Here is a 21814-nt window from a genome sequence, read left to right as displayed (position 1 = left end):
AGGGGGGAATTAGGAGAGCCAGGAAGGGCCATGAAAATTCGGATTAAAGTCGGATTAAAGAGAATCCCAAGGCATTCTATACACACAACAATAGAAAGAGGACAACTTGGGAGAGTGTAGGACCAGTTTTCCAGCAACGATTATTGGTAAGTGGGAGATCTTTAAAATCGAACTATTGAGACTACAGAATCTGTATGTTCCTGTTAGAGTAAAAGGCAAAGATTACTGTTCAGGGAGCCGTGCATTTCAGGAAAAGGCAGCTAGGATGGAATGAGATACTTGAGGAGAAAAAATGCAAGAGAACACTCAAGAGAGAAATCAGGAAGGCAAAAAAGAGGACACGAGGTTGTTCTGACAGAGAAGTTGAAAGAGAATCCCAAGGGCTTCTGTTGCTATATTCACATCAAAAGGATAGCGAGGGACAAAACCTTTGCTATTGAAGATCAGCATGTTAATTTACCTGTGGAGCTAGAAGAGATGGGGGATATCTTAAATGAATTTTCTGCATCTGCATTTACTCTGGAGACAGACACAGACACTACAGTACTGTAGATTAGTGAGTTCATGGAACGTATCCAATTACGGAAGAGGTATTGCTGGCTGTCTTCAGGCGAATGAAGGTCGATAAATCCCCAGGGACTGACAAGGTGAACCCTTCGGACCTTGTGGGAGACGAGTACAGAAATTGAAGTGCCCCTGGCAGAGATACTTGGAACGTCCTGAACCACGGGTGAGGTGCCGGAGGACTGGAGGATGGCTGGTATTGTTCGGTTGTTCAATAAAGGCTCGAAGGATAATAGAGGAAATTATAGGCCGGTGAGCCTGACGTCAGTTGTTGGTAAATTACTGAAAGGTTTCCTGAGGGACAAGAGATATAAGAATTTGGATAGACAGGGCCTGATTAGGGATAGTCAACATGTCTTTGTGCGTGTTTGGTCATGTCCAACCAAACTTGCAGAGTTCTTCGAGGAAGTTACCAGGAAGATCGATGAGGGAGAGGCGGTGGAGGTTGTCCACATGTAATTTAGCAAGGTATTTGACAAAGTCCAACATGGGAGGTTGCTCCAGAAGGTTAAGTCGCTTGCCTTTCAGGATGAAGTAGTTAATTGCATTCAATGTTGGCTTAACGGGAGAAGCCAGGAAAGAGGTAGTAGATGGTTGTCTCTCTGACTGGAGGCCTGTGAATAGTGGTGTGCCGCAGGGATCGGTGCTGGGTCCACTCTGTTATCATCTATATTAATGATTTAGATGATAATGTGATAAACTTGGATCAGCACATTTGCGGATGACACCAATATTGGGGGAGTAGTGGACAGCGAGGAAGGCTATCAAACTTACAAGCGATCTGGACCACCTGGGAAAATGGGTTGAAAATGGCGGATGCATTTTAATGCAGAAAAGTGTGAGTTGATGCGGTTTGGAAGGACAAACCAGGGTAAGACTTAAACATGAATGGTAAGGTCACTGAGGTGTGTGGTAGAACAAAGGGACCTGGAAATACAGATCCATAAATCCTTGAAGTGGCATTAGGGGCAGATGGGGTCGGAAAAAGAGCTTTTGGCACATTGACCTTCATTAGTCAGGACACTTGTACAGTAATGGGATGTTACGTTGAATTTGTACAAGACAATGGTGAGGCTGAATTTAGAGTATTTTGTGCGTTTCTGGTCATCACCTACAGGCAAGATATAAATAAGTTTGGAAGAGTACAGGGAAAAATTTACACAAATGTTGTTTGGACTTGAGGAACTGAGCTACAGGGAAAGATTGAATAGGTTAGAACGTTATACCCTGGAGCACAGGAGAATGAGGGGAGATCTTATGAAAGTATACAAAATTGAGGGCTATAGATGGGATGAATACACGCAGGCTTTTCCCCTCTGTTTGGGTGAGCCCAGAACTAGAGGACATAGGTTTAGGGTGAAAGGTGAAATATTAAGGGGAATCTGAGGGGAACTACTTCACTGGAGGGTGGTGCCAGAGTGGAACGAGCTGCCAGCGGAAGTGGTGAATGCGGCTTCAATAACATTAAAGAGAAGTTTGGATGTGTACATGGATGGGAGGGGTTTGGGGGGATATGGTCAGGATTCAGTTAGATGGGACGAGACAGAAAACTAGATCGGTATGGACCAGATGGCGCCAACGGTCTATTTCTGTGCTGTAGTGCTCTGTGACTCTATCCTTGAGTGGTCAGAGGGTCATAAAGGAGGGGACGTGTGCTTGGAGACGGAGAAGGTGAGTGAGCTCCTTAATAAGTATTTGCATCAATATTTCCCAAGGATCTTGCCTGAATTGGGAAGCTTGCCTCATGAGAACAGCTTGAGTGAAATCGGCCATTTCTCGTTGGAGCGACGGAAGATGAGGGATGACCTGATAGAGTTGTATAAGGGACGCATTGATCGTGTGGATTGTGAGTGGCTTTTCCGCAGGGCTGAAATGGTGACCACAAGAGGACACAGGTTTAAGTTGCTGGGGAGTAGGGATAGAGGAGATGTCAGGAGTAAGTGTTTTACTCAGAGAGTGGTAAGTGCGTGGAATAGGCTGCCTGCAACGGTGGTGGAGGCGGATACGATTGAGTCTTTTGGATAGGTATATGGAGCTTTGAAACCTAGAGGGCTATGGCTAAGCCTAGTCATTTCTAAGGCTGGGACATGTTCTGCACAGCTTTGTAGCTGGAACGGCCTGAATTGTGCTGTAGGTTTTCTATGTTTCTATCCGAAGGATGTGGAGGATGGGGAGATCGGTGCGAAGCATGCTGATATGCTGGGGTATTTCGACATAAAGGATGAGGGTTCTGGGTCTCTCAAAGAGCATTAAGATGGATAGGACCCCAGGACCAGATGGGATATACGCCAGGGTTTTGAGAGAAAGGCAGGAGATGAGATTTCTGGGGCCTCGACCAAGATCTTCGTGTCCTCTCTGGCCGCAGGCGAGGTCCCGGAGGACTGACGAGTAACAATGTTCCGTGATTCAAGAAGGGAAACAGGGATAATCCTCATATCACATCAGTGATGGGGAAGTTACTGAAGAGGTTTCCGGGGGATGGGATTGATTGAGCGTTTCGAAAACCACGGTCTAATCAGGGACAGTTTTGTGCGGGGCAAGTCGTGCCCCTCTAATATGACTGAGCTTTTCGAGGAGGTGACGAGTGTGATGGATGAAGGGAGAGCTGTGGATGTTGTCAACGTGGACTTTTGTGAGGCATTTGACAATGTTATCATGGGAGGCTGATCCAGAAGGTTGAGTTGTGTGGGGTACACGGGAATTGGACGTTTGGGCTCAGAATAACCTTGTCCATCGGAAACAGAGTGTGGTGGTCGATGGGACATTGTGGCTAGAGGTCGGTGACCGGTGGTGTCCCGCAGGAATCCGTACCGGGACCTCCGTTGTCTGTGATGTATAGAAATGTCCGGCATGGATGGGTCAGTAAGTTTGCAGACAATACAACGATCGCTGGAATTGTAGACGGTGTTGAAGACAATAAGGCATAGGAGCAGAATTAGGCCATCCAGCCCATCGAGTCTGCTCCCCATTCGATCATGGCTGATTCATTTTTCCTTCTTCACCGTGTTCTCCGGCCTTCTACCCGTAACCTTTGATGCCCTTACGGATCAAGAACCTAACAACCTAAGATTTAAATACACCTGTTATGGATTAAGTTACTACTGGCGAATGTCCCTTTAAGACCTAGTACAGTAGTGTGTGTGTGTGTGTGTGTGTGTGGCTTGAAGACGACAACAGGAGGTAAGGACGTGATGAAGTTTTTTGTAGCAGTCAGTCAGTCAGAGAGAGAGAGAGAGAGAGAGAGAGAGAGAGAGAGAGAGAGAGAGAGAGAGAGAGAGAGAGAGAGATAGAGAGGGACTTAACCTGCTGGTCTCTGTATCGATGGATGAAAAACAATAAGTGTGTCTGTCACTACAATCCACGGAATAATCCAGTGGAGTCCACTTTGTCGTTAACCTGTAGAAGGAAACAGTATTTGTAGGTACGGCCACGTCTAGCATGCTTCAACGGGGTGGCAGATACTCCGGCAGAACAAAGGAATGGAGATCATCAGTGATTGAGGAATCGCATGAGTTCCATCGTGGAACATTTGCATTTCGTAATTATTTCCTATTTTCTCTCTACATTTTCTCTTCAGTCAACGGTGCTTTTGCAGAAGTCTATGCTCATGTTTCACCTTACGGCTTGCTGAACTGAACTTTGAGAACGATTCCTGGACTTGGAGTTTGGAAATTTGCCACACACACTCTTCCAGTTTAGTTTTTGGGGTTAATGTTTAAGAATTAATTTTTTTACTTCAAGTATTCGAACATTTTTACTTTTATTGTTCTTAGTATCATAAGTAGTTAATAATTAACCAGTTTTTAACACTTACACGTGACTCGGGGTGTTTCCTTTGTTGCTGGCACATGACACACCCAATGACGTGGCCCCTACAGCCGCCGTGGCAACGAATTCCACAGAATCACCTCCCTCTGGCTGAAGAAATTCCGCCTCATCTCTGTTCTAAAGGGACATCCTTCTGTTCTGAAGCTGCGCCCTCTGGTCCTAGACTCTCACACTGAGAGAAACACCTTCCCCACGTCCACTCTATCCAGGCCTTTCAACATTCCGTAATTTTCAATTATATCCCCCCTCATCCTTCTAAACTCCAGCGAGTACAGACCCAGAGCCGTCGAACGCTCCTCGTAGGTTTATCCTTTCATATCCGGGATCGTTCTCCTGAAACTCCTCTGGACCCTCTCCAATGCCAGCCCATTCTTCCTAAAATATGGGGCCAGGACTGCTCAGACTACTCCAAATGTGGTCAGACCAACGCCTTATAAAGCCTCAGCATTACATCCTTGCTTTTATATTCTAGTCCTCTGGAAATGAATGCTAACATTGCACTTCCCGTCCTCACCACTGACTCAACCTTCAAGTTTACCTTCAGGGAATCCTGCACTGGGTCTCTCAAGTCCTCTTGCACTTCCAATTTCTGACTTCTCTCCCGGTTTATAAAATAGTCGACTCCTTTATTCCTTCTATCGACGGGCATGACCGTACACTTCCCTGCACTGTATTCCATCTGCCACTTCTTTGCTTATTCTCCCAACCTGTCCATGTCCTTCTGGAGACTCGCTGCCTCCTCAACACTCCCTGCTCCTCCATATATATCATCCGCAAACTTGACCACAAAGCCATCAATTCCGTCATCCAGATCACTAACATATAACGCGAAAAGTAGCGGACCTAATTTCTTGTACACCACCCCTTAATAAGACTTTTATAACACTTTTACAAGACTGAATTTGATTTTTAGTGCTGGAAATGAACACCAAAGCTAAAGCTACAGCTGGTAGTAAGGGTAATGGAGACCCTCAGCTTTCTTTGGAAGCTATTTCTAAACTGGATAAAAAGCTTGACCAGAGATTTGCTGCTTTAGAGATGTTGTTAAAAGAGATTGAAGACAGACGAACTACACATACAGGATAATTCTCAACAACAGCAATTCATTGCTCAACCGGATGAAGCAGGCAAATAGACAGATCGTAGACTGAGATTACAGCAAAAGGTTTAACGGCGACCATTCAGAGACTGGAAAAGCAAAGGTAGAGGATTATCGATTATGAAAATCGCAATCGGAGAAACATTTTGAGGATCATTGGCTCTCCTGAAGACGCTGAAGCTGGTAATTCTATTGAATTCTTTTCTAAACTTCTGATGGATGTGTTTGGCTTTGAAGTTTTTGTCTGCACGTCCCACACTTGATCGTACTCATCGAGCGTTAAGACCAAAACCCCCGGCAGAGCAAAAACCACGGCCAGTAATATTGAGAGTTTACTATGTGAGTACTAAAGAGCATTTGATTCGAATCGTTGGTCGTCGAGGACTGATCCAATATTAAGACTGGGTTTCGTCTGGTTGCAGATTACAGCCCAAAAGCTATGAAAGAGAGATTGTGTTATCAACCGATTATTTCGCAACTCCCTCCAAGGAACTATCAACCTGCACCATTGTTTCCAGCACGCCTGAGAATTGTACTCCCCAAAAAAATCACGCTGATGGTTTAACTCCGTCAAGGAGCCAAAGAATTTCTCCAAGACTAACTTTTGTCTTCATGTGGTTAAGAAACGTGTTATTCTTTGATATATATCTCTATTTGGTCTACTCTGTAACAATGAACTTACAGATTTGAGCGCTTTTTAAGTTCGTAGATATTCTTTCTGACCCCGGTTTACAATTTCGTGCTTGGTTCTGGAACATGGATACTTACCATACTTCTGCTTGACATTTCTTTTCTTTTCGTTATTTCACTTTAATATTTTAATGGTTTATTTTGGTAATAATTAAGAATCTGACTGAGTGACTGATCGCTTTTATCCCCCGTTTGAAATAATATTAAGAATGTATTCTTTAAATGTCGGTTGTCAGTATTCTTAATTGTGTAGAAGTCTCCGAGAAAGTCTGTTTACATTTCAAAACTTTCGTTTTGTGTACTTGTAACCTCATGCTTTGAAATGGTGGTGTCTTACATTTCTTTTAACTTGGAGATTTGCCACCGAAAGAGGTGGGGTTCAGTAACTCAGTGGGTAGCATTCTGGCTGTCTATTCACCAGTTTTCGGGCTTTTGTGGGTGGATGGGGTGGGGCTGTTTTTAGGTTAGTTGTTTTCTTCTTCTGGACTGATAAACCACAAATATGCCTGACTGTCGTCATATCCGGTACCTCCTTGAACGTTTTTTTCTATTCCCGTGTAGGAATCTCCGAAGCAATAAAGTTAACCTTTTGCATACTATGTGTTTTTATTCTGTTAAAATGGATAAGATGATTGATATTGTTTCATGGAATACGAAAGGTGAAAATAATCCAACTGAGCTCAAGAAGATCTTTAAATTTCATCATAGACTGAACGATCAGATTATTTGTGTGCAGGAGACTCATATCAGGACAGAGCATAATTTGCGTTTTTTATATGATGGAGGGGTCAACAGTTTCATTCGAATTCACAAGCGAAGGTCAAAGGAGTCTCTATTTTTATAGACTCCTCAATTTCATTTTTTCATCATGAAACAATTTCAGACCCGGAAGGTAGATTTCTATTAATTAATGGCTTACTTCGCAATAAAAATGTTCTTCTGGTCAATGTTTGTGCACCTAATGTGCATCATCCCGAATTTTTAAATATTTATTTGTATCTTTTCCTAATTTAAACGAATATACGTTGATTGGAGATTTCAATTTCTGTTTAAACCCTTTGATGGATAGATCTGTATCGAGTCACCTACTCCTAAATAAATCCGCTGACTTCCTTAATTCTTTTTTAGCTGAGACTCGAATTTTAGAAGTTTGGAGATATCTACACCCATATGATGAGAAGTTTTCGTTCTATTCTCATGTTTATCACAACTACTCCAGGATTGATTACATTTTTATTGACTCGCGATTAGCTCCATCTGCTGTTGACTGTAAGTGCGATGCAATTGTCACTTCTGATCACGCGCCATTGAAGCTATCAATTAAATTAGTGGACGTACCGTCTGATGTCAGAAAATGGCGACTAAATCCTTCGCTATTGCAGGATTTAGAATTTGTTCATTTTATTCAAGAACAGATTTCCTTTTTCTTCCCAACTAATTTTAGGGAAGACATTTCCTGTGGGATATTGTGGGATACCTCTAAAGATAAAATCCGTGGTCAATTTATTTCATAATCTGCTGGACTGAAAAAGAGCTGTTACTCTTCCAGGAGTATTCTATAGGCCGCCCGGTAGCGGCAGAGTTATAGAGGAGCAGATTGACAGGCAGTATTTGGAGAGAAGCAAAAATAAGAGGGTTGTTACAATGGGAGACTTCAACTTCCCAAATATAGACTGGAACATGCATGGTGCCAAAGGTTTAGATGGGACGGAATTTGTTAAATGTGTCCAGGAGGGATTCCTGACGCAGTATGTTGACAGGCCAACTAGAGGGAGTGCCATGCCAGATCTAGTTTATAGGAAATAAACCGGGACAGGTGAAGGATCTATTGGTGGGTGAGCATTTGGGGGAGAGTGACCATTGCTCCATAACCTTTAAAATTGTCATGGACAGGGATAGGTGCAGAGAGGACAAGAAGAATTTTGATTGGGGAAGGGCGAACTATGAGGCTATAAGGAGAGAACTTGGGAGCGTAAAGTGGTATGTCCTTTTTGAAGGGAAATGTACCATGGAGATGTGGTCGATGTTCAGGGATCTTATGCAGGATGTTAGGGATAAATATGTCCCGGTGAGGCAGAGAAGGAATGGCAGGGTGAAGGAGCCGTGGGTGACGAGAGAGGTGGAACGACTTGTTAGGGAGAAGAAGGTAGCATACATAAGGTATAAGCAGCAAAGTTCAGACAGGGCCTGTGAGGAATATAGAGTAGCGAGGAAGGAACAAGAAAGGGCTGAGGAGAGCTAGAAGGGGACATGAAAAGGTATTGGCTAGTAAGGTTAAGGAAAATCCCAAGGCATTTTTCACCTACGTGAAGGGTAGGAGGATGGCTAAGGTAAAGGTAGGTCCGATTAAAGACAAAGGTGGGAGAATGTGCCTGGAGGCGGCGGAAGTGGGAGAACTTCTCAATGAATACTTCTCTTCGCTATTCACCAAGGAGAGGGTCTTGATGACGCGGAAGGGAGTGCTGGTAAGGGTAATGTTCTCGATATTGTAGGTATCAAGAGAGAGGATGTATTGAAGTTATTAAATAATATCAAGACAGATAAATATCCGGGGCCTCATGGGATTTTCCCCAGGCTGCTTCAAGAGGCGAGGGAGGAGATTGCTGAACTGCTGGTAAAGATATTTGAGTCCTCGTTGTCCACGGGGATGGTGCCGGAGGATTGGAGGGTGGCGAATATTGTCCATTGTTCAAAAAAGGTAATAGGGCTAGTCTAGGGATTTACAGATCGGTGAGCCTTACGTCTGTGGTGCTTAAGCTGTTAGAAAGGATTCTAAGCGATAGGGTCTATGAACACCTTGAGAATCATGGACTGATTAGGGACAGCCAGCATGGATTTGTGTAGGGAAGATCTTGCCTCACAAGTCTGATAGAGTTCTTTGAGGAGGTGACGAGTAAGCTTGATGAGGGTAGTGCGGTGGATGTGGTCTATATGGATTTTAGTAAGGCGTTTGATAAAGTACCTCATGGTAGTCTTCTTCAGAAGGTCAGACGCCAAGGGATCCAGGGAAGCTTGGTTGTGTGGATTAGGAATTGGCTTGCCTGTAGAAAGCAGAGGGTTGTGGGGAAGGAGTGCCTTCGGATTGGAGGGCTATGACAAGTGGTGTCCCGCAAGGAACGGTCCTGGGACCTCTACTTTTTGTGATATTTATAGATGACTTAGGTGAGAGGGTGGAGGGCTGGGTTAGTAAGTTTGCTGACTACACTAAGATCGGCGGTGTTGTGGATAGTGTGGAGGGCTGTTGGAGCTTACAGAGGGATATTGATAGGATGCAGAGCTAGGCTGACAAGTGGCAGATGGAGTTCAATCCGGAGAAATGTGAGGTGGTGCACTTTGGAAGGACAAACTCCAGGGCAGAGTACAAGGTAAATTGCAAGGTACTTGGCAGTGTAAAGGAGCAGAGGAATCTGGCGGTTCATATTCACAGTTCACTGAAAGTTGCCTCACAGGTGGTTAGAGCAGTTAAGAAGGCCTATGGGATGTTAGCTTTCATAAGTTGTGGGATTGAGTTTAAGTGCCGCGAAGTGATGATGCAGCTTTATAAAACTCTAGTTAGACCGCACTTGGAGTACTCCGTTCAGTTTTGGTCGCCGCATTATAGGAAAGATGTGGAGGCGTTGGAGAGGGTGCAGAGGAGATTTACCAGGATGCTGCCTGGATTAGAGTGTATGGAATATAAGGAGAGGCTTAAGGTGCTAGGGCTTTATTCACTGGAAAGGAGGATGAGGGGAGTCATGATAGAGGTATATAAAATATTGAGAGTAATAGATAGAGTAGACAGCCAGCGCCTCCCTCCAGGGCACCAATGCTCAAGACGAGAGGGCATGGCTTTAAGGTTATGGGTGGGAGGATCAGCGGAGATGTCAGGAGGAGGTTTTTCACCCAGAGACTGGTTGGTGCATGGAATGCTCTACCTGGGGTGGTGATGGAGGCAGATACATTGGACAGGTTCAAGAGTTTGTTGGATAGCCACATGGAGGAATGTGAGATAGAGGGATATGCGGGAGGAAAGGTTTAGATAGTGCGTGGGTGGTTTGATGGACGGCACAACATGGTGTGCCGAAGGGCCTGATTTGTGCTGTATGGTTCTCAAAGTGAACTAATAATGAATTACGCATATTGGCTGATAAGATCAAAGAAATCGATAAAAAATACTGATGCTCCTAATTTGGAGCTCTATAAAAAGAGAATTGAACTTCAATTCCAACACAGTTTATTATTAATATCTCCGATTGAAAATCAATTACTCAAAACCAGGAGTCAGTGTTAAATACATGGTGATAAATCTGGCAAATTGTTGGCCAAACAACTGAAAGCTGCTTCCACTAATCGTCAGATTATTAAAGTTTGTGAATGAGCTGGTAATTACACGGTGGGCCATGACTAAATTAATAAATATTTTCAAGAATTTTATACTTCCATATATCAATCAGAATATCCTGAGAATCCTACATCAACCATGAATTTCTAAGGAATTTGATGCCTCCGAAATTATCACTTAATGAACGTTTAATATTAGATGCGCCCATTTCAGAGGAAGAAATATAGAAAGCAATTTCTTCAATGAATTAGGTTAAAACACCTGGTCCCAATGGGTATACAGCTGAATTTTTAAAAATCATTTTCTGTTCTTCTCTCTCCCTGGTTAGGTAAAAAATTTAAAGATGCCCTATCAGTAGGTAAATTACCACAATCTTTTTATGAAGCAACCATATCTTTAATTCTGAAAAGAGGAAAAAGATCCTACTGGATGTGCATATTACAGACTTATTTCTTTATTGAATGTGGATTCCATTTTTTCCCCCAAAATATTGGCTTCTAGACCGGAAAAGGTACTTCCACAAATAATTTCTGATGACCAGACGGGATTTATTAAGAATCGTTATTTGCATTTTAATATAAGGATGTTAATGAATATTGTATATACCACTTCATCTAAAATTCCAGAATATGTTATCTCGTTAAATGCCGAGAAGGCGTTTGATAGAGTCGAATAGGAATATTTATTCAACACGCTACAGAAATTTAATTTTAGCCCAAATTTTATATTCGCGATTAAATTGATTTACCATACACCTATGGATTCTATACTTACTAATAATCAGAGATCCCTATTTTTCGGGTTTTTCGAGGCACGATGCAGGGTTATCGTTTAAGTCCTTTATTATTTGATATCGCCTTGCAAAATGCCTTTCGGGACTCTTTTAGCATATTTGGTATCACTCGTGGAAAGGGTACCCATAAGATATCACTATGTGTAGATGATGTGTTACTCTATATTTCTAATCCGGGGAAATCTATCCCTGCAGCATTATCACTGTTTGCTCAGTTTAGTGTTTTCTCTGGTTATAGATTAAATCTTAATAATAGTGAACTTTTCCCATTGAATATGCTATTTAGATTAGTGACTGATTATTTCATGTATCTAGGTGTTAAAATTACCAAGAAGTGTAAGGACTTATTCAAAGTTAACTTTTTTTTACCTTTAATTGATCATCTTAAACAACGTTTTGCTAAATGTTCCCCTTTGTCTTTATCATTGGTTGGCCGAACTAACGTGGTTAAGATGAAAATTCTGCCAAAATCTTTCTATTTATTTCAGATGGTTCCAAGTTTCGTCTTGAAATCCTTTTTCTATTCCATTGATTATAAAGTTTTGCATACATATGGGAGAATAAAAACCCAAGATTAAGTAAGAAATACTTACAAAACTTTAAAAAAAAGGATGGTGGTATGGCTTTGCCTAACTTTAGATTTTATTATTGGCCAATTAATATTAAATACTTAATTTTCTGGGCACAAGATTTAGATGTAATTCTGTATCCGCGATTGGCGTATCTTGAGTATGAATCATTGCAAGGATATTCATTAGCTTCTATTTTAGGAGCTTCTCACCCTTGTACATTTAGTAAATCGAGTATACAAATGATTAACCCAATAGTTAACATACAATACGAATATGGTTTCAATTTCGTAATTATCTTGGATTGAATAAATTCATTTTATCAAGTTCTATCCAATCTATTTTTTATTTATTTCAGTCATCTCCAATTTACTCAGCTTTTTCTTCATGGAAATGAAAGGAATAATATGCTTTCGTGTTTTATTCATTGATAACTGTTTCATGTTTTTGAACAGTTGTGTAATGAACACAACTTGCCGAGATCACATTTTTTTCAATATTTACAGATTAGAAACTTTTTAAAAGTCACTTTACCTTCTTTTCCGATACTATATAAAATTGAAATTACAGGAAAAATTCTTATTAGAAGGGCTTGATAGTAATAATTCATAATCTGATTATGAAAATACGTCTAGAGGCACTTGATAAAATTAAGAATGAATGGGAAAGAGAACTCCAGACACTCTTACCTATAGAGACATGGCAGAAAATTTTCCGTTTAGTTCGTACATCTTCAATGTGTGCTGGACACTCTTTGATACAGTTTAAGGTGGTCCACACGACTCATTTGTCGAAAGACAAGTTAGCCCCTTTTCATCACCATGTGATAGATGTAATTCGGAGGTGGCTTCCCTGACACATATTGTTTTGGTCCTGTCCTCTTCTCGAAAAAATATTGGCAAGACATTTTTCATATTATTTCAACTGTATTGAATATTGATCTACAAGCCCATCCTATTACTGCAATTTTTGGGTTACCAATGATGGAGTCTGGTCATTTATCTGCTTCTGCTTGTTGTATGATTGTTATTGTTACATTAATGGCCAAGAGACTTATTCTATTTAAATGGAAGGACCCTATAACCCCGACTACATGTCAACGGTTTTCTCAACTTATAATATGTTTAAACTTTGAAAAAAATAGGAGTGGTACTGTTGATCCTTCGCTTAAATTTGAGGAAGTTTGTAGTCCATTTATTAAATATTTCCATACGATATGAGCAGACCTTTTTCGAATTCCCTTCAATAACCTTTGAATATCGAGGAGAGGAGCTGACGACATAATTATGTGTTTTTTTAATCGAAGTAATATCAGTCCAGGTTTTTTTTTTCTTTCAAGATTTTGGTTTGCTTTTGTTTACTATTATACTTTTTTTATTTGTGGTTTTTTCTCTTCATATAACTAAATTTCTTTTCATTTTTTCCCATCATGTACACGTAGTAATACTGCAGGAGGCCTATATTTCATATTTTAATCGTTATGAGTATAAATAATGAGTATAAATATTAACTGTTATTATTGTTACCCCGATCACTTTGTATCATATGAATAATTATTAATGTTCTGTACATCAATTTGAATTAATTTGAAATTTAATAAAAAAAAGATTGAAAAAAAGAAGGAAAACAAAAGTCGCGGACCCAACACCGACCCCTGCGGGAACACCTCTGGTCACGGGCAGCCAACCAGAAAGGGAACCCTTTATTCCCACTCTTTGCCTTCTGCCAGCCAGCCAATCTTCTATCCATGCTGGTACCAATCCTATAATACCATGGGCTCCTATCTTGTTTAGCAGCCTCATGTGCCGCACCTTGTCAAAGACCTTCTGAAAATCCAAGTAAACAACATCCACGGACTCTCCTTTGTCAATCCTGCTTGTTACTTCCTCAGAGAATTCCAACAGATTTGTTAAGTAAGATCTCCCCTTGAGGATATCAATGCTGACATCGGCTTATTTTATCAAATGAGAGGTGGGAAAGTTCAAAGTCGATGTGTGGTGTATTTTTTTGGTAGAGAGTACGGTGGGTGCTTGGAATGTGCTCTCAGTGGTGGGGGTGGACGCAGATACGATGCAGAGGTTTACGAGGCTCTTAGACAGGGACGTGGTTGTGCGGGGAATGAAGGGAGATAGACATTGTGTAGGTAGAATGGGTTTCGTTTAATTTAGCACTGTGACAGCACAGACACTGTGGGCCGAAAAGCCTGTTCCTGTGATGTCTCTTGTGTGTTTTGTCTGCGGTTTTCCGGCGCTCAGTGTTAATGCGGCGGAAAACCACTGGGTGTCAGTGTTGTCCAAATATCAGGAGTGCCTGTGATTGTGGCAGAACAACACCAGATGGGAGTGTTGCCCACAAATGGGAGCTGATTCCAGCGACGGGGGGACGATGTCGGGGAGGGAAGGGTTGACGGAGGCGGGGAGGGGCGTAGGGGAGGGAGGAATTGATGGAGACGGGGAGGGGTGTGCGGGAGGGAGGTGTTGAAGGAAGCGGCGAAGTAAAAAGTGGAAGGAGGGGTTGACGGAGACGGGGAGGGGTGCCGGGAATGGAGGGGGTTGATATAGACCGGGAGAAGTGTGGGGGAGGGAGGGATGACGGAGACGGGGAGGGGTGCAGTGGATGGAGGGGGTTGATGTAGACCGGGAGAAGTGTGGGGGAGGGAGGGGGTGACGGAGACTGGGAGGGGTGTTGGGGAGGGAGGGGTTAAAGGAGACAGGGTTGTGTTTGGGGGAGGGAGGGTGTAGTATGAAAGGCCAGGGGTCAGATGACAATGACAACACTACCGACCCCCATGGTCGGATGATAGCATTGCCTATCAGGTCGGAAGCTATACCACTGTCAATCAAGGGTCCGGCTCCGCCCCACCAATTAAAGAGCACACCTGAGGATTGGCTCATAACCCACGTTTGTTCTTGACCCTGAATCATTGGCTTGTTTCACCTGAGCGGGCTCCACGCCGCTGCAGCCCTATAAAAGATGGTACACGTGGGCTGTCTTCCTTCTTTCCGATTGCTGCTGGGGTCGAGACCACAGGTGAGAGTGTGCACTTCCACGGGGGTCTCGGAGCGTTTTAACTAGATTCCCAGTAGCGTAGAACCGTTGTTTGTCCAGAGTCAGGGGTGTCCAGACAACGTACTTGTTCGTTCCCTGATCGTTTTTATGAGATCGTTTTGTGTGTGTGTGTGTGTGTGTGTGTGTGTGTGTGTGTGTGTGTGTGTGAGTGTCTGTGCACTTCACCCCTGTTGCGACTCCCCCCACGTTTCGCGATCACCATAGTGCGAGTGTGCGAGGGTGAATTTGTTTATTCACATTTTGTTCCCGCGTTGGTCTTTGTGAACAAAATCCTCCTTTTAAAGCACAAAGGCTGTGTGTTCAGATACGTTTATCTTTAAGATACCAAAAGAAACTATCTCATAACAATTGGCACTGCGATCAGGGACTTCAAGGTATTGGCTGGACACAGACGCAGGTGGGATGTTCTGGAAAAAGGGGACGAGAGAAAGTGTAGGTACTGAGGAGAGGATCCCCGGATGTACCGATGATAGAGAGGGATTTGGGAGCTTGGCCAGTCTGCTGGCAGACCACGACAAGCCAGTGGGCTGGCTGAACAGTTAGATCCACGTGGTAAGAAACTGGGGCACCACGTGGTGGCCCTCCTCCAGAAGTCGGGGTACCCTAGCGCCTAAGGGCGTCAAAGGGTGCCTTCTGGCTCCTGGCATCCCTTTTGAGGGACCAGGTGGAAATGATTGACCATTTGCAGGATACCTGCCTACGGAGAGAAAAGAAGATAGAAACGCTTCGGCAGCGATGTTTCACGCTGCAGGAAGCCGTTCAGACTGCCCAGACTCGGGCCAACGACCTCGACGCCAGAGGTACAGAACATGCCTGCCTGCTGATTCAAATAAAGCTGGCACAAGCCGCCGCAGGTCTGACTGCTAAGCGGACCCGTTTAAAATCCGTGTCTTGGTCCAGCGCGGCGACAAGCTGGACGCATGGCTGGAGGATCTGGACAATTGAATGGATGAGGAGTGGGTACCCGAGGAGCCCGAGCACTCTTATACCCGGCCGCTGCCCTATGCGCCGGAGCCCCTGCAGGCTCAACCCGTCACCACGCGGTCCCAGGTCCACCATAGAAGGGAAGGGAGTCAGATTGGGACACCGCAGGGAAAGGTGCCCGCGGCCCTCCGAGACCACGGAGACCTGGGACTTCTCCGTTAAAGAGCGCACCCAGTTGGCGGTTCGGTACCGCCAGCTTCGGGCGAACAGCTGCCCTTGCGACTGTGGGATGAGGGCGGCCCCAACGTGAGCCTCTATCACCAGGGGGTGAGTGCCCTTGGGAACTTGTCGAACCAAAAGAGCATTAATAACTGTCTGCGGGCGCCACTGGGAAGGATCGGACACAGCGCTTTCCTATGAGATCGGGTAGAGGCCGCCGTGAGATTCCAGTCCCCTACTCTACTCGAGTGGGATTTATACGCTCGACCACAGTGGAGCACAGTCAGTGAGGGCACCAGGGTCATTTCGGGCATATACGCAGGGACGGTTGACTTCGGAATATTTGAAAATACCATCGCGACCAGTGCGCTAGCGGGATACTTGTCCGCCGCCGCGCGTCCCGACCTAAGCTCAGTGGTCCTGCCCGCCATGAACCGCCAGCGGGATGACGGTACGGGAAGCCATTACCCTCTTGGAGGGGTTAGAATACATGCAGCGGTGTGTACCCACACAGGTCCGTAGAGCGGAGACGAAGGCTGGGGACGCCACCTCTGGATCCCGAGCCCGGCACTCTATACACGCTGGAAGGAGCTCTGTGGTGGAAAGCCCGGCCGTGGGACGCCCCACGACCACCCCAGGGCCAGTCCCGACACGGGGGGCTCACCTAACCGCCGGACCTCGTGGGCTGCCCCCGCAGACACCGATACTGCCTCCGCACCTCCCCACCTGTGCAGCATTCCCTGCCCTCCGGGCTGAGCTCCGGGATCTGCCTCGACAGGAAATGCCCCACTTCCGCCAGCAGGAATCCTCACCCTTAGGGTAGTATCGCCCTACCCCGCTCCCATAGGATGAAGGCCAGCGTCCGCAGCGCGTCTGCTCCGTCACACATCCACGCCAGGGGGAACCCGATGCCATACATACCCTTAGCGGTACACTGGAGAAAGGGGAATGTGTAGAGGTGGTTGTCACTCTTCGCCACGGGTGCCCAGCACATCATCGTCCAGGGGAACCCCGCTGCGTGGAAGGGGACCCAAATACAGATAGAGGGGTTGGTGTTCCCCGTCTGCCCGCAAAGGAAGTTATGGTCCGCATGACCATCGGGAACCAACCCCCCAAAATGTGTCTGTTTTAATCGCAGACTCCACGGAATGTATACTGGGGATCAACGTCTTAACGGGACAGTCCCTGAACACCAAGCGGGGCAAATTCGCCTTTGGAATCGCCTGTGCTACGTTGGTCGTCGGGGAAGCCAAGTGGGAGACGGTCGTTGTTCCCCCTCCCTCCAAGGTCGTTTCCAATAGACAATATAGGGCTCCGGGGGGACACCGAGACATCACAGGGCCCATCCAAGCCCTGCTGCGGGGGTGAGTCATTAGACCCGCAGCATCCCCTTTTAATAGCCCGTCTGGCCCCTCTACAAAACGAACAGGACGTGGAGCATGACGGTAGACTACTGACACTTAAACAAGGCCACCCCCGCCACCGCCCCCACCCCACCCCACCCTCCCGCCTCCGCGGTACCCGACATCATCACTTCAGTGGAAGATATTGCAGGGACAGGCAAACCGTGGTCTGCCGTGGTAGATCTAACTAATGCATTTTTCTCCAACCTGCTGCACCAGACCTCCCAGGACCAATCTGCTTTCACCTGGGACGGGAGGCAATATACATTTCAAAGTCTACCACAAGGCTACGTGCACAGCCCCACAATCTACCACGGCTTAGTAGCTCGAGATTTACAAGCCATTCTCCTTCCACCAGGGGTGTCTGTCACTCATTACATAGACGACATACTTTCAGGGGTCATCGGAGGCTATTGTCTCAGAGGTTCTTGATACGTTAATATCCTCCCTCAGAGAACGGAGCTGGGCCATTAATACGGAAAAGGTACAAAGTCCAGCCCAGAATGTATTGTTCCTGGGCGTACAGTGGCACACAGAGAGAAGAGAATTTCCTGACACAGCGAAGAACAAAATTTTAAATTTTGCTGTCCCCACCAACAAGACGGACACCCAAAATTCCATGGGCCTCATTGGCTACTCGCGGCAACACATCCCTCACCTGACCATCCTGCTGTGACCGCTTTATAAAAAGGCTCCCGTTCAGAAAGCCACTTTCTCCTGGGGGCCTGAAGAGCAGGCTGCCTTTGAAGCAGCTAAATAGGTGGTGGAGCAAGCTCTGCCCCTTTTCCCGCGACAGGAAGGGGTCTTATTCGAGCTACAGGTCTCCGCTGGCGAGTCAATGGCCGAGTGGAGCCTCTGGCAGAAGGTCCAGGGATTCAGAGCCCGCTCGGCTTCTGGACCAAATCACTGCCTGAGGCCGCCACCCACTACAGCCATTTCGAGCGCCAGCTGCTGTCTTGCTACCTGACGCTCCTCGCAACCGAGAACCAAACCAGTACTGACCCCGTGGTTCTTCGCCCCCACCTGCCCATAATGTGTTGGGCCAAGTCCCCCGACTCCACACACAAAGAGGGCAGAGCCCAGAGGTCACCGATAGTGAAGTGGAAGTGGTACATCGCGGACCGGGCAGAACACGGTCCAGAAGGGGTCAGCCGCCTCCAGGAACAGGTCATGTCCTTCCCCCAGCCCCAGGACCCACCCCAGGACATATTCGAGATCACGCACTCCCCCGTATCCTGAAGCCAACCCTTCCACTCCTTCGACACCGAACAGAAAGTGCACTTCTGTTTCACAGACGGCTCCAGCCGCTGTAAAAACGGGAAACAACATTGGAAAGTCGTGGCACTACATCCTGTCACGAGGAAAGCATTAACAAAAGTGGGAGCGGAAGGGTCCAGTCAATTGGTTGAGCTAGCGGCGGTAGCACTCACTTTACGGGACACAACCGGGCTAGTCCACATCTAAACCGACTCCTGGACAGTAGCCAATGGTATGGCGGTGGGGATGGCACGGTGGCACGAGACGCGGTGGCAAATTCACGGACGCCCCCTCTGGGAACAGGAACACTGGCATTATACCTGGGACCAAGCCGCCCAGAGACAGATATCAGTCCACCACGTGGATACCCATACCCACAAGAATACGCAGGAGGCCACATACAATGCCGCTGTGGACCAGGCTGCCCAGATATGCTGCGCTACGGTTCCCCCAGAGGAACCCGACCAGCACCCTAGTCGCATGGGCGCACCCTAAGAGCGGTCACTTAGGGGTTGATGGTACACAGCGCTGGACAGAACTGTTCGGGGTCGCCCTGAGAGTGGATCAGTGTAAAATCACTGTCGCAAATTGCCCACCTGCCAGCAGGTAAAACCATGAGGCTAGCTGGCGTGGCCACCGGGTCACATTCGCAGCGGCACGGGAGCCGGTCGAGTGTAGCAAATAGACTATATCGGATCGCTCCCACGCCACAATAAAAAAACAGTACGCGCTGACAATTGTGGACACATACTCGGGTGTCCTGGTGGCGGTGCCCTGTGAGAGCACCAACCAGAACAGCACCATCAAAGGATTGCAGTACCTCTCCTCCATCTATGGAGTCCCGTGGGAGGTGCAATCCGATCAGGGCTCACACTGCGCGGGGGCTAAGGTACAAAACTGGGTTGCGGAGACAGAGATTGCGTGGCTGTTTCATATCCTCTACCATCCCTAGGCATCTGGCCTGATATAACGAATTAACGGTCTGCTGAAAGAAACAATACGCACGCTGACGCCCTCCCGCACACTGCAGGGGTCGTCGGGCGCGCTACAGCAGGCCGGCCATCAGCTCAACACTCGGCAAACTGGCCAAGTGTGGTCTCCATTATCCCGTCATCTGGCCCACTCCCCACCACCCGAATTAAGAGACCCCGAACCCCCCGAGGGTTTCCGGGATGGTCTGGGTTAAACATCCACAAGGTCCCCCTTAGAAGGGGGAAGTCGTTGCGCGCGGTCCCGGTGACATTCCCTGGTTTGCGATCCCGGGTCAAACTAACCTCTCCTGCCTTCATACCCAAAACCCGACCCGTCGGGAATGAGCTTGTCCCTCCTTCCACCCTACAGGATGATGGAACTACTGCAGCAACTCCTCCTCCTCACTGCAATGATTGGCATCGGCAAACCTACGAACACCTTCCTCTGCGTAGCTTACGAATTCCCCAACACTTCCAATCAATCAGACTGCTGTAGCTGCCTCCGAGCCCCAGCACCCGCCGGTGAAGCTCTCCCACTTACAGCTATTCCCTTTGATGATCTCCAAATGAACGGCTTACACAGAATTTTTGCGCCTGTCGGGTTCGTTCTATCGATTTGGGGGGGGGGGGGTGCGGGCGGTATTCCCACACCACTCCTCTCTCCATGACAGTATATTTCTTCCAGAGATTCCCGATGGGGTGGGTGCTTCAGGAGCTGGTATTTCCCTTCTTACAATTTGAGCTCAACCCGAGTCCCCACCCTCAGAGTCACCCCGCAGCCATGCAGTCGGCCGAGAGAATGTTGGTGCAGACTCCAAAACGACCACACTTCCACCTTTCCAGTCGGCTACAGTGACTGCAAGACCAACTGGTACCCAGGGGCCACAGTGACCACCGTCGCCGGCACCACCAAGCTGGGAGCTCCCTGGACCTTGAACAGCACCCACTTGGTTTGCGGGAACCGTGCCCATCCGTGGCTCCCAATATGTTGATACGGTTGCTGCTTCCCAGTGTTTGTGGTGCCCTACATCCACACACTGGACGACCTCGGGGACCACCCAGCAAACAGCGGCCACCGGCGTACAGCATGCAGAACCATCACAGCGGCGGAAAGGCTCTGGATGATTGCCTTTCCCATATATGGCACAGATCGACTGTCTCGAGAAGTCATAAGGATGACCAGCGTTCTCCAGACAGTGGCTGACGAAACCAATGCAACGTACCAGGTATGTCCTGACCCAGACGACAGCGGAGCTGGCTGCTGTCAGGCTGATGGACCTTCAGAACCGAAAGGCCCTGGACTACCTACTCGCCGCAGAAGGTGGAACCTGTGCAGTGGTCGGGAAGGAGTGCTACACCTTTATCTCAGATGTGTCCAGCAATATCACGGACCTGGCTGTTCACACTGGGGACTAGGTAACTAAAATTCAAAAGGCAAGGGATCAGCTCCTCCAGCAAGACACCTCATGGGGAAACTGGTGACAGTTTCTGTCTCTGGTGGGATGGTGGGCAACTATCTTCCGCTGGGCCACCACCCTCGTTTTAGTTGTGATAGCGGTCTGCATTTCATGCTGTGCATGCCAACTAATTAGAACCACCCCTGCCTTTCATTAGGTACCGCACACTGAAGGGTAGTTCTGTTTTTCTAGTTGTATCTATCCCCATGATTGGCATTGGTGCACCTTCCGAGGGGTGGAATGTAATATGAAAGGCCAGATATCAGATGACAGTGACACCACTACTGACCCCCATGGTCGGATGATAACATTGCCAATGGGGTTGGAAGCTACACCATTGTCAATCAAGGATCCGGCTCCGCCCCACCCATTAAAGAGCACACCTAAGGATTGGCTTGTAGCCCACCTTTGTTCTTGACTCTGAATCATTGGCCTCTTTGAATAACCTGAGCGGGCTCCACCCAGCTGCAGCCCTAGAAAATATGATACGCGTGGGCAGCTGTCCTTCTTTTTCCAATTGCTGCCAGGGTCGAGACCACAGGTAAGAGGGTGCAGTTCCAAAGGGGTCTGCGAGCGTTCTAAGTAGATTCCCAGAAGCGTAGAGCCGTTGTTTGTCCAGATTTAGGGGGTTCAGACAACGTATTTCTTCG

This window comes from Pristis pectinata, chromosome 34, assembly GCF_009764475.1.
Source record: "Pristis pectinata isolate sPriPec2 chromosome 34, sPriPec2.1.pri, whole genome shotgun sequence".
NCBI lineage: Eukaryota > Metazoa > Chordata > Chondrichthyes > Rhinopristiformes > Pristidae > Pristis > Pristis pectinata.
Note: the sequence above shows the minus strand (reverse complement) of the source record.